This window comes from Schistocerca piceifrons, chromosome 1, assembly GCF_021461385.2.
Source record: "Schistocerca piceifrons isolate TAMUIC-IGC-003096 chromosome 1, iqSchPice1.1, whole genome shotgun sequence".
In the NCBI taxonomy this organism is placed as follows: domain Eukaryota; kingdom Metazoa; phylum Arthropoda; class Insecta; order Orthoptera; family Acrididae; genus Schistocerca; species Schistocerca piceifrons.
In genome coordinates this window covers 344,239,016-344,253,027 of record NC_060138.1, presented here as the reverse complement: position 1 = coordinate 344,253,027, position 14,012 = coordinate 344,239,016, and the positions used below count along the sequence as shown (strand labels likewise).

The 14,012-nt window shown below is 43.4% G+C and overlaps 1 pseudogene; it reads right to left on the bottom strand.

The window, feature by feature from the left end:
* Nucleotides 1-821: 821 nt before the first annotated feature.
* Nucleotides 822-939, bottom strand: LOC124726820 (annotated as a pseudogene).
* Nucleotides 940-14,012: the final 13,073 nt, after the last annotated feature.

Genomic DNA, 14,012 nt, shown 5'->3' with positions numbered 1-14,012 from the left:
GCGTAGAGACTCGATTTCCTGACCTACTAAATAAAGTCTTGGCACTACAGCTCATGATGTACGTCCTACGTTACAAAACGAAATATAAAAAACGACACCCATGTTCATTGAACAGTACCCATGTTTGTGTATATGTTGTGTTAAGCTAGAATAGGTACTAATCTCTGTGAATTTCATTTATTACATGCTTATCTTTCCCATGATGAGACAACTATGAAACCCAGAAAGGACATAATCAAATAGATCCTGGTATAAAAGAGGAAGTGGAGAGCATAAGCAACTATAAGGAAGAATTTCTCGCACTTACTACTCCAGATATCCTTGCAGCCATACAGCCTGGATCGATACACTAAAATACACGACCTTCTTGTAAATCTTTCTTGTTTTCAGCAAAAATGTAACTGCAGAATCATAGAAAAGACTTGTGAAATGTAATGTTATTGTCAACGTGCGATTGAAGATGTTTTTTGTACGTAGGAACAATGACACTGTGAATCGTCGTAAAGAACTCAACTATAAATTTAATCTAAAAGACGATGTAATGTAATATCCATGTATTTGATGTAAAAGATGATGTAACGTAATATCCATGTATTAAATGAAATGGCAAGCAAAAATAAGCACTCTGTCTTCAAGCCACGAGTGGCCTAGACGGACCATCCGACTGCCGTGTCATCCTCAGTGGAGGATGCGGATAGGAGAGGCGTGGGGTCAGCACACCGCTCTCCCAGTCGTTATGATGGTGTTCTTGACCGAAGCCGCTTCTAATCGGTCGAGTAGCTCCTCAATTGGCATCACGAGGCTGAGTGCACCCCGAAAAATGGCAACAGCACATGGCGGCCTGGATGATCACCCACCCAAGTGCCGGCCACGCCCGACAGCGCTTAACTTCGGTGATCTCACGGGAACCGGTGTATCCACTGCGGCAAGGCCGTTGCCATTTAATGTAAAGGACGATGTAGTAATTTTTGTATCTAGTATGTAAGTATTTTGTGTGACCTGGTGTGTACGTTTTCTTTTCCTTGCTAAGTACCAGTCCAGCACCAGAACTACATAAACTAAGTGATGAAGAGAACTCCATTAAAGAAATGAACAATGCCATTTAAGTAAGTGTGTAGAGGAGTCAAGAACTACCATTGTGTAAAGTGGTTGGGCTCATTGCCCGGAATTTGGCATTTCTTCGGACAATTCGCCCAAGGGGACAATGTAAAGGAATTATATAAATTTTTTATGAATGTATAGACACTAGTTCAACTACCAGAGATTAGTGCGTAAAGTATTTGCTGAACGGAAGAAGCTTTACGCTCTTCGTTTATTAGTTTCAGAATCAGTTACCTTTCGCTTCCTATTCGTGAGATATGTTTTCAAGAAAGTAATTTTCTTTTTTGTCCTCGTCGTCGAGCATATGATTTCATGCCTTCAACATTTTGAAGCAAAACACCTTTCTTGCAGCTGTTGCCACAGCAGTTGGATGCGCATTTCCGTGCCGCATTCACGCTTGCTAAGCGACTCCGCGTTACTTTTGACTGGAACTTTGAATATCTTACTTGTTATGTTATATGTTGAGTATATTATTATTAAATTACATGTGAACGCATGGAGCACATGACCATGCAGCGCCCCCTACCGAGGGCGCTTCGCTGCTAGTTGACTTGTTTAGCGTCGGTACACGCTCTGGTTCGAGACTGCTTGTGTCGCAGTCATATGATATTCGCCACTTTCTTTGAGTTGTCAAGGCTGTACGCCTAGTTGGTTAGGAAGGAGTTGAAGTTTGTGGTATGTAACTCATTTGACCAGATCTCATTTTCTGTAACGCTGAGACATGTTGAGTGTGTTGTTCACTTATGTTTTGTACTTTTTTGTAACAGATGTCTGATGATGGGTGTAATCCCGAAATGCGTAACATGTTCTAATAAAAGAGTCAATTGAACATCTCATGACTTTATTGCGATTGTACAGCATTGGTTGCCAATTATTAATATATTACCTGGTAAGGGTTCGCGATTGCCTAGTAATACTGACGAATTTTCGTAGGGTACTTCGTTGTTAGAGCACTTCCTCAGGATTCTTTCCTTAGGTCCCTTTTCGTTCTAGGGAACAGGATAATGTAAAAGGTGAGGCGCATAGGTTTCCTTGCACGGGCACAAAATTATTGTTATTCTGTTTTAGGATTAAACATTCGTACCACGCATGTTACGACACACAGCAACGCCATGGTGGAAGAACCTATATATAGATCGCAATTCAGGTACGAGGGCTGCTCGGAAAGTAAGTTCCGATCGATCAGGAAATGGAAAGCATAGTGAAAATCCAATGAAGCTTTGCATACATGTGATGGGCAGCGTTTCTAGCAAGTCCGTCGATCGCATCATGTCGCTCTTTTCGGTTCTGATCGTACAGTTAACACGTAAAGATGGCGAGAACAATAGTGTTTGCGGCAAAGTATGAGTGCCTGTGAGATATCGCCTGGTTTCATTCAGCCCACACAAAGTAATTTTCATGTACTACCTTTTTCATGTCTCTTTCTCGGCCGCACACTGCAGGGACAATGATGACGCTCCTACAGCGTTTTGGTGGGAAGGGATTGATTAGACATCACGCAGCTCGGACTTTGCTCCACCTGATTTTCATCTCTGCTCACATGAACCGCTGGCTTAGAAGACAACATATCGACACAGACAACAAGCTGCAGATCGATGTAGAGAAATGGCAGAAAGTACAGGTGGCTGCCTTCTATGGCGAGGGTATTGGAAAGCTGGTAGGTGCCGTAAAAGCTGTTAACAGTTGATATGCATTCTGGCGATTACATTTAATTTGTTTTTCTGATACATTTAAATTGTTAGAACTTCGGTGGACGTTCTAAAACCTGCATTGCTAGGTAGACTATTTCCGCCATTATATTTTTTGGCGATGTGGCTAGGTACCTCAGTGGCAAAGAAAGAGGAGTTACACAGCATTAGTCTAAACAGAGGAACCCCGGCTGCAGAAAGTGTCAGTCACAGGATACGCTAGCTTACAGATTAATTTATTCTGGTCGGAATATTATTTGATCGTGGCCGAAGAGAAAATTGACCTTAAATACTAGATCGAAATGCACATTTTCCCGTGCGCCATATACGTGTCGTATTCTCGATACGTGCCTCATTTCGATCATTACTCGATAACCACAGCCGCTGCGAACGAACTAAAGTGCGAGACATACCTGCAACAGAATCAATATGCCATGCAACAAATGTGTGACAGAAAATACGTTGACTTGCTCCAAAAGTGTTAACACTTACTCGTGGTTTTCATAAACGGAAATTCAATGTGGAGTTCGAAGGGACCGACTCCCTATTTGAGTGCTTAAATCCTTTATTGGGCTAAGAAGACTATTTTAGTCCTCAAGTACGGAAAACTTCGTAATTTTTAAATGCAAAAAAAAAAAATATTTTCAAAAGTTAAGACATTTAATTTTAACAAACGAATAATCTTTTAGTTTGCCGCCCAGAGTAGCCGAGCGGTTCTAGGCGCTTCACTCTGGAACCGCGCGACCGCTACGGTCGCAGGTTCGAATCCTGCCTTGGGCATGGTTGTGTGTGATGTCCTTAGATTAGTTAGGTTTAAATAGTTCCAAGTTCTAGGGGACTGATGACCTCCGCTGTTAAGTCCCATAGTGCTCAGAGCCATTTGAACCAATCTTTTAGTTTGTGAGAAAGAGGAATATTATTTCGTTTTCAGAATGTTTACAGGGGAGAAGAACTTTTAATTTTGCCTTCTAAGGCAGACAGTGCAGCTATAAGGGACTACGCAAATGAGGGCAAAAAGAAAGAAAAAGTAAGTGCTAGACTGCAAAGCTATTGGTCTGGATCACGATTCCCAGCCAGTCCTATGATTTTTATCTGTCATTTACCACTACTTTCACCTCTAGTAATGTTTGTTAATGTTAAAATTCCGAGCTGTATCTTGCTTTGCAGTCCGCATTAAACTGTAGGTCCACATACAACTGGCTGTACACGACAGTTCAAAGGTCGGAGGAATACCGGGGCACACAACATCTAACAGGATCATGAGTAGAAAAGCACTATCACGAGCGAACCAGCCTTTGGGTAATTGACAGCTTTACCTAGATTTTGTGGCTAAATTTCTAATAAAACCTATATCTTAACATAAAAATGTAGGATTTAAGTGTCTTATCATTATGTTACACTCCAACAGTGTCCGTTATCAGCATCTGAAATATGCGCAGAAGTTGTAATTGGAGCTCTAACGACTGAATCATACCTTTTGCACTCATTTGAGTCTAAGAAGAACGTTGTCATGCCTACATCACGAACAACTAAGGCGCAACAGGATCGGGCACGCCCGTGCGCCTTTTCATGCACAGGGAGAACAAGCTGTTTCCTAGACTCTGTGAAGGCAGTGATTCAGCGGAGTGGCAGTTTGAATGACTCAGAACGGCAGCCTTTCTTCCGCCCATTTCCGTCCAGAACAACAAACATCCCATTGTACGCCAGCCGCGTTGCACATACGGCACCTTCTGTTTGCCAGCCTTTGCTGAACCATGGAGCTTCACCGACTGCCGATGTCAATAGCCAACTAGGCCTTTATATGGATAACGACTACCGAAGAAAGGGAAAAAGAATGTAATAAAATGTAATTCTTCTGCTTCCTCCTTTTAGTTTCTTGAAAGGAAGGAAAATTAGAGTTTAATGTTCCTTGATGGCGAGTTATAAGAGACAGAGCCTAATCTCGAATATGGCAATGGCCAGGAAGACATTGGCCGTGCCCTTCCCAAGGAGACCGCCTCAGTACCCGGCAGCAATCATTGTAAGGAAACCAATGGATACTTGAATCTGGCAGCCCGTATTAGAGTTTGAATCCTGCTCGTTTCGCACGAGAACCCTAGAGTGCACCAACAGCTGCTGCGCCTCCTAAATCGGTGCAACCGAAAACTATTTACACTGAAGAGCCCGAACTTTGTAACCACCATTTTAATAGCGTATCTCCATTTAGATAAAGCTTACCGGCCAATGATCTTCAGTGCGGATGCACTCACATTGCTCAAACTTTTACGGGAATCGGTAAATTGACTGCCGCGAGTAATGGGTATAGTGGACAGGGGCACAACAAATGCAGTGTGTGGACAGTAAGTGGGAAATGTGGGTCTCACGAGGAGCGTGCCAGAGATAAGTCCCTGCAGTCGCACTGTCCTTTGTCGATGGCCCAGTAGGATAGTCGCTGACACCGTAGCTCAGTGCGTTCCGTCAGAGGACTGGTTGCCCTCTGTAATTAAAAAAAAAAACCTGAGTAAAGGAATCAACGATCAACTTGAACGGATGTTCTGTGAAGTCCGTCGAGACCAAACGTAACGAACCATACCGAACAAAAGGAAGAGACGTTAAAGGAAAGAAAAAGATAGAGCGTTTGCCACGTAAGCAGGAGATCCCGAGTTCGAGTCCCGGTCGAGGCATACATTTTCAACTGTTCTCGTAGATATTTATCATCGCCTGTAAGCAGCAAATGATCTGGATGTCACTGTAATTTCATTTTAATAGCGTGTTGGTCCACCTTCGGGATGCAATACATTAGTGTTTCTATGCGGCATGGATGCGGCGAGTCCTTAATAGGTTTCCGGAGGTACCTGGAATCACAGGTCAACGCACAGGCCACACTACTCCCGTAAATTACGAACCAGTGTATTTTTTTTTTTTTACTGATATCCTACTAGAAGCTGCATTCGCCGTCGGGGATGAGTCAAGCTCGAATGGATGCACTGGTCAGCAAAAACGTCCGATGCCTTCGGTTTTCACGATACGTTCCATGAGAACGCAGGAGAATTGCCCCAATAGCACAATACTCCCTCCTACGATCTGCGCTCGTGGAGCGGTGTGCGTTCAGCCGTTCGCCTGCATAACCGGGCATCCGAACGCGACTTCCGAACTGGTCTAACAAGATGTGATTCATCCGACCAGGCGGCACGTTTCCATCGATCCACGGTCCAATCTCGGTGATCACGCGGCCACTGCGCTCGTAAGTCAGGGTGTCGTAGAGTCAACATGGGAACGGAGTCGTACGGTGTGGAGCCCCTTATTCAACAGTATGCCCTGAACAGTGAGCTTTGTCATTAGATTTACAACAAGTCTCCGGCTATCCTGTTTAAACAGTATGGCCGACTCTCCGACCTCCACGTTCTGCAACGAGACGTCCAAGTCTTGTCGCCTACTCGTGGTTTCACCGTCCTTTAACCACTTTCCACAGATGCTCACGACAGTAGCACGTGAAGACCCGATTAGATTCACCCATTTCCAAAAGCTCGTTTCCTGGGACTGGGCCATAGCAACCTGATCTTTGTCAAAGTCGCTTATGTCAGTGGACGGCCCATATAGTCGCTAGAATGTTGTCGATTGGTCTCTGATCCGCTTATACAGGGTCTTTCGGTAAGAGCGTGCAAAAATGTAACAGGACACGGAGGATGCACCAATGAACAATTTGAGGTAGGGAAGCTGGTGTCGGAGAAGCCAGCTTAGGGAGATAATGGGAATAAATTCACATTACTGTATACTCTTTTATTTACATTTGTTACAGATAACTGCAACTACCATTATTGACACAATGAACATACTATTTGTGATGTATATTGCAAAATGTACTGAAACTGACGGCCATCAATGTCAATGCAAGAGTGACATCGGCGAATAAGTTTCTGACGCTCCCTAACAAATATCCCCGGTGTGTTTCGAATCACATCACAGGCAGCTACAATTCTAGCAACTAACTCCATCTGGGGTCTCATACGCAAGTGTCTTTACATATCCCCATAGGAAATAATCAAGTGGATTCAGGTCAGGTGACCTCGCAGACTGTGGAAAAAATGGTTCAAATGGCTCTGAGCACTATGCGACTTAACTTCTGAGGTCATCAGTCCCCTAGACTTAGAACTACTTAAACCTAACTAACCTAAGGACATCACACACATCCATGCCCAAGGCAGGATTCGAACCTGCGATCGTAGCGATCGCGCGTTTCCAGACTGTAGCGCACAGAACCGCTCGGCCACCTCGGCCGGTGCAGACCGTGGAATAGGACCTCCCCTTCCAATGCATGAACCAGGAAATACAGCACTGAGAGGATTTCGGACATCCACACTAATGTGAGGCGCTGCACCGTCATGTTGTATCCACATCCTCTCACGAACAGTCAACGGTACGTTCTCCAACAACTCAGGTAGAACGCTTTGCTTGAACCTCAAGTACAGGTGGCCATACAGAGGGCCAGGTAGAAGATATGACCCAACGAGATTGTCGCCTATAATGCCGTCCCATATATTCTTAGCAAAACGTACTTGATGGTGTGTCTCTACTACAGCGTGAGGGTTTTCCTCATCCCACACATGGCTATCACACGCTAGTATGTGGAGCGCCGATTTCACTTGCAGTGCGACGAGTACTTGTAGTGGGGTCCGCTGCAACACACTCCAGCATCTGCTCTTCAGAATCGAGTGTGCGAGTGGTCCTCATGCAGCCAGGTCCCTCGTTTCTTCTTTCCGATGAACCAGTCTCCCGCATTCATCGATCGAGAGAAATACTCGTCGTGACGGATTATGCTTTCTGGAAAATCGTTCCTTGCGCAGCCTTTCAGCAGCGAGAGCATTGCAGCGAACTTCCCCGTACACAAGATGCATGCCAGTGAGTTCTGCGAAACTGAACTGCTACTGGTCCATCGTATTGCCTGTACGTCTCTGAATAGCACTGAGTAATCAATGGGTCTGTCATTGATTCAAAGCACTTTCTGTCATGGATCAATGTAAATACAATACAACAGAGCTACCTTATGGACAAATAAAGTGACCAAAATGTGCTTCATGACTTCCTAGTAATCACGCTCGTTCTTCTTGTTTCTTTTCAGGAAATAAAGGACGTACATGTAAACTTGTAAGCACGTTAGTTGTAAATAAGATCGAAAACAGTAATGCTAGACAAAGCGGCAGACAAGTTTACTTCCATAACTCCTTAAGCTGGCTTCTCCGACTCCAGGTTCCCTATCTCAAACTGTTCAGTGGAGCATCCTCTATGACCTGTTACACTACTGGCCATTAAAATTGCTACACCAAGAAGAAATGCAGATGAAAAACGGGTATTCATTGGACACATATATTACGCTAGAACTGACATGTGATTACATTTTCACGCAATTTGGGTGCATAGATCCTGAGAAATCAGTACCCAGAACAACCAACTCTGGCCGTTATAACGGCCTTGATACGCATGGGCATTGAGTCAAACACAGCTTGGATGGCGTGTGCAGGTACAGCTGCCCATGCAGCTTCAACACGATACCATAGTTCATCAAGAGTAGTGACTGGCGTATTGTGACGAGCCAGCTGCTCGGCCGCCATTGACCAGACGTTTTCAGTTGGTGAGAGATCTGGATAATGTGCTGGCCAGGGCAGCAGTCGAACATTTTCTGTATCCAGAAAGGCCCGTACAGGACCTGCAACATGCGGTCGTGCATTATCCTGCTGAAATGTACAGTTTCGCAGGGATCGAATGAAGGTTAGAGCCACGGGTCGTAACACACCTGAAATGTAACGTCCACTGTTCAAAGTGCCGTCAATGCGAAAAAGAGGTGATCGAGACGTGTAACCAATGGCACCCCATACCATCACGCCGGGTGATACGCCAGTATGGCGATGACGAATACACGCTTCCAATGTGCGGTCACTGCGATGTCGCCTAACACGGTTGCGACCATCATGATGCTGTAAACAGAACCTGGATTCATCCGAAAAAATGAGGTTTTGCCATTCGTGCACCCAGGTTCGTCGTTGAGTACACCATCTAGGCGCTCCTGTCTGTGATGCAGCGTCAAGGGTAACCGCAGCCATGGTCTCCGAGCTGATAGCCCATGCTGCTGCTAACGTCGTCGAACTGTTCGTGCAGATGGTTGCTGCCTTGCAAACGTCCCCATGTGTTGACACAGGGATCGAGACGTGGCTGCACGATCCGTTACAGCGGTGCGGATAAGATGCCTGTCATCCGGATTGCTAGTGATACGAGGCCGTTGGGATCGAGCAAGGCGTTCCGTATTACCCTCCTGCACCCACCGATTCCATATTCTGCTAACAGTCATTGGCTCTCGACCAACGCGAGCAGCAATGTCGCGATATGATAAACCGCAATCGCGATAGGCTACAATCCGACCTTTATCAAAGTCGGAAACGTGATGGTACGCATTTCTCCTCCTTACACGAGGCATCACAACAACGTTTCACCATGAAACGCCGGTCAACTGCTGTTTGTATATGAGAAATCGGTTGGAAACTTTCCTCATGTCAGCACGTTGTAGGTGTCGCCACCGGCGCCAACATGATGTGAATGCTCTGAAAAGCTAATCATTTGCATATCACAGCATCTTCTTCCTGTCGGTTGAATTTCGCGTCTGTAGCACGTCATCTTCGTGATGTAGCAATTTTAATGGCCAGTAGTGTACATTTTTGCACGCTCTTACAGAAACACTCCATGTACCTCCGTTACCGCGTCATGTGCCCGCAATGCCACAAGGCGACGTTCGGGGCCACCGTGGGCAGTGGTCATTATGTTACTCAGTAATTCCACGTCTTCAGAATAAGCGCGGGATGAATACTTTTTATAATTAAACGCTACACTCTTCTTTCGCAGTGTTCAGGAACCGGGAACTCCAGAAAATCATGGAGAAGATAGCAGTACAGGGGTTCGAATGTCGATTGTGCAAGAGGGACATGACGCGGTCTGTTTACATTCAATGACATCGGCAACGAAATCGTACGGCACTATATTTCTTTTATGAATTCTTCACATTACTCTCTTTGTTTTTGTTTCCCATGAAAATTTATTTGAGGGTGTTTTACACTGTTCCTGGCTAAGTGCAAGATGCGATAAATTTGCTTCCGAAAAACATACTGAAAGTCATAAGTCGTGTGTCAGACGGCTAACACACATAAGCGGCTTGCCTCAGTACAGGTTTGCGACCTTGCGGAGTGTAATTTCAGAACGTTCGCTTCATATTTTATGGAACAACATTCAGAAGATTTGCTGAATCCACTGCTTGTGTCTCCTGAGAATATCTACGTGGCCATATTGTAAATTTTGTCAATTTATAATCATGACTTTTTCCTTTATGTTAAATATCTATACATGTATTGTTAAAGAAAAAGCGTTTCCTTGTGTAAGCAAGTATATAAATAAATTCTAATCACTTCTTCATTTTGTAGTACGTAAGAGTTCAATAAAAATCTAGTTTAGTGCGTTTCTTTTAAATCATCAATTCGTTGTACAAGGGAATACCCGAGGAGGTGTCTTGAGGAAGTGTGGTATTTATTTAGTGTTTGATCTGCATCGATTAAAAAGTGGGACTGGATGACCTTTTTAGCTTTATAATTGATTTCATCTTGATGTTTTGGTATAGTTCCGGAGGGTTAATGCGACGTTAGTTCTTATCGCCCTTGACATTACATCTAACAAATTTTCTTCATCTCTCAAAAATTTATGTCTGCTAGATACAGCCGGCCGGAGTGGCCGTGCGGTTCTAGGTGCTACAGTCTGGAACCGCGTGACCGCTACGGTCGCAGGTTCGAATCCTGCCTCGGGCACGGATGTGTGTGTTGTCCTTAGGTTAATTAGGTTTAAGTAGTTCAAAGTTCTAGGGGACTTATGACCTCAGCAGTTGAGTCCCATAGTGCTCAGAGCCATTTGAACCATTTTGCTACATACACTTTGTACCTTGTGAACAGATGAAGCTTAGCTCCAATAGTCGATGTGTAAAAGCGACCGCAGTCCTAAATGAAGTTTTCGCATTAGTTTAACTGCGGATGTAAAAAAGAAAGGACAATATCATCGTCTTTAATTGGAAAGATTGTTACAACAGATAGTACAAAACATATTCTCATGGTCATAGAATATCTTCTTGAAGAGTTGCTCTTCATCATTGTGCAGAAATCAAGGACGAAATGTCGTGGAGTGCCGTAAATATGGGTAATTAACTCCCATATGACACTTAGGTGTTTGCTGGGCAGTTACGAACACATTGTTATACTATTTGAGAAGTGAGTTGTTCCATTTTTGCAGTTTCCTGCCATGCATAGAATCTACGTACTTAGCGCTACGCATGTAATATCTCACAACTTTTATTTGGCTACGACCACACAATGCTGTAAACTGAGTTGGTTGGCACGCAGGCACGCGAGACAATACCTTATTTAGGGCTTCTGCAGAGCATTGTGAGCTGACGTGGTACCATATATGGCTTCTTGATTCGAGCGCGATCAATGAGAGAAAGCTATGTGCAGTGGTATTGTAACTCCAGATACCATATCTTCAGACAACTGTCGTGTTGCAATCGTGGCTTTGCCGCTAATTCACAGTATCTCACGAGTACCTTTCCGCTCCTGTTGGACGTACGTTACAGTATAAGAAAAATGAATTGTAACTATAGGGTTGCATATGCTGCATGTCCTATTATCCATCGAGTAATTGCAACTTCTTGATCTTGGAGACTTTCTGAAGCAGTATATTATTTTAGTTTTCGTCTTGGGCCGACATTTCAAGTGTCATTCTGCTCCTCGGCTTCTGACGATATCTGTAACGATCTTTTTTTCTCACAGACATTCGAACTTGTACAACTGTATTGAGAGAATCGGGAGTAAATTGTTTCAAAAGATGATGAATATGTTGATAACGAGGGAATCCGTGAGGGAGATTGAACAGCACGACTACGGAATTGCTATTAATAGAATTTCTTCTTACTTCTATGTCTCATGCAATCTGTTGACTACCTAAGACATGAGTATCATGCACCAAGGGGAGTTTCCAAGCCCACACTCAACACAGTTAACAACAATAACGAAACCAACGTGACCAAGTCATAGCCCCAATTGCGGCTGTATCTGGGACTTTAAACTGAGTGTTTGGTGATCACTTGTCTCCTACTGTATAATTCTGTCGATGAAATTTGGATTTTTATCTAGACATGTACAGTAAAAACCCCTTTTTACACTTTTCAGCGTACTGACCCAAAAAAAGAGTAAAATGCAGGAAACTGTAAAATACAAAAAACCATATGAAACACAACAAACGAAAACGAATAAATTACTCTTATTCTCACTGTCTTTATATTGTTCAAAGTATGAAATTAGAATAATTTAAATTTTGCCTATTTAAAAGAATCAGAATTATTTAATTAATTAATTAGCTCTACTCCTTCGTGAAACAACATCAAAAACATATTCACCTTCCAATGTGAGACACTGTCGATAACCATTGTAAAATTATGCTAAATGAAACTGTAATATAATATTGGTTAAAGTACCTAAGTCGGCAGTCTTCGTAAACAGAAAACAATAAGCACGAAATCTACAGATCGTTGCCGATAAGAAGGTCACTCGTTTCAGGGACATCCTGAGTGAGAAAGAGGGCGGAAACTGTCGTCACGTTACGCAGCAGGTTGAGGAAGAATGTTTGCTTCTGACATCAGGTCATAACAACCTAAGACTGCGCGCCTAGTACGGATTAGAGTTTTTCATACGGAAGTAACAACGATTCAGGAAAGCCCATTATAGAGACGGCCGTCTTCAAAAGCTATGTTTATTTACATCAATATGTGAAATTAATTTAAAGCTGTTCTATGACAACGCAATGAGCAGAAGGAAGGTTGCTACTAGAGTTGCAATCGTCAGATCGTGATTATCATTAAGACAGTAACACAGCACACTTTCCCGCCCTTCCAAACACCGCCACCCTATATAACACAGGTGGCTGGGACCTAACACACCGACAACGAAAATCTTGATTATCGCGATAACACTTCTCCTGCGATTTCTGCTTTACTCCAAGGCTGACGTTGAGCAGGAATACGACGCAATTTTTGCAGAGGTCTGTATGAAAATCAATGTTTAAAGGTTGTGATAACATCAAATAAACTTAAAATGCGGGAAATGTTGTGACACGGAATCGCTAATAAAAAAAATGGTTCAAATGGCTCTGAGCACTATGGGACTCAACTGCTGAGGTCATTAGTTCCCTAGAACTTAGAATTAGTTAAACCTGACTAACCTAAGGACATCACACACATCCAGCCCGACGCAGGATTCGAACCTGCGACCGTAGCGGTCTCGCGGTTCCAGACTGCAGCGCCAGAACCGCGCGGCCACTTCGGCCGGCGGAATCGCTAATAGCGGGAAAGCATTGTATTGAGAGAATACGACTAAAATTAGGGCCAACAAGAATGAATGTAAAAAGCGTCAGAACGTAAAATGCGAGAACGTAAAAATGGTGTTTTACTGTATTTTATACCACCATATATCTTATTACTTGCAGCGTGCTGCATTCCGTTGCAATACACAATCAAGTACTTTATCTCTCTTGACGTTGCTTTCGATAAGAGCTAAGTGAAAAATAAATCGATAAATATATTTTTCTTACGTTTCACAACTTTTCGTTTTACGCACCTCAGATTTCTGATTTAAAATTATTTTCTACTAGAAAATGGAACCTAAAACCTGTGACGTGTGCAATAAGAGGTTGTGGAACATACGAAGAATAGTGTTTTCTTGTGTAATCATTGCTATTTTTCACCAGAAACCCAAAGTCACGTCAGATAAAAGATACTCCCATTCGTATCAAACTGATAGTGTAAACTGGTAGTTGATGTTACACAGTAGATATCGACGACAGCGGTGCGGGGTAAGCAGACTGTTCTCGGCATTAGCATGTTATGAAAAAGAAGAGCGGTTTAACAGTTTGCACTAAACACAAGTATTTTTTCGAAATCGTTCGAAAAAATCGAAAGTTCCTGCTTCGAAAGTCTGTTAATTAGGTCTCCTTGCTGTATTCACACATCCACTGTATTCTATACTACTTAGAGGAAGAGCTGTCATTTGCTATGCGTTGAATCATTTGCTGATTCAAAGTAAAATGCCTAAGTTATAAGGAGGAACACTACCGCAGTGGCACAGGACTCACAGGAGTAGTCTGCACAATGGCTATTCGACGGTACTG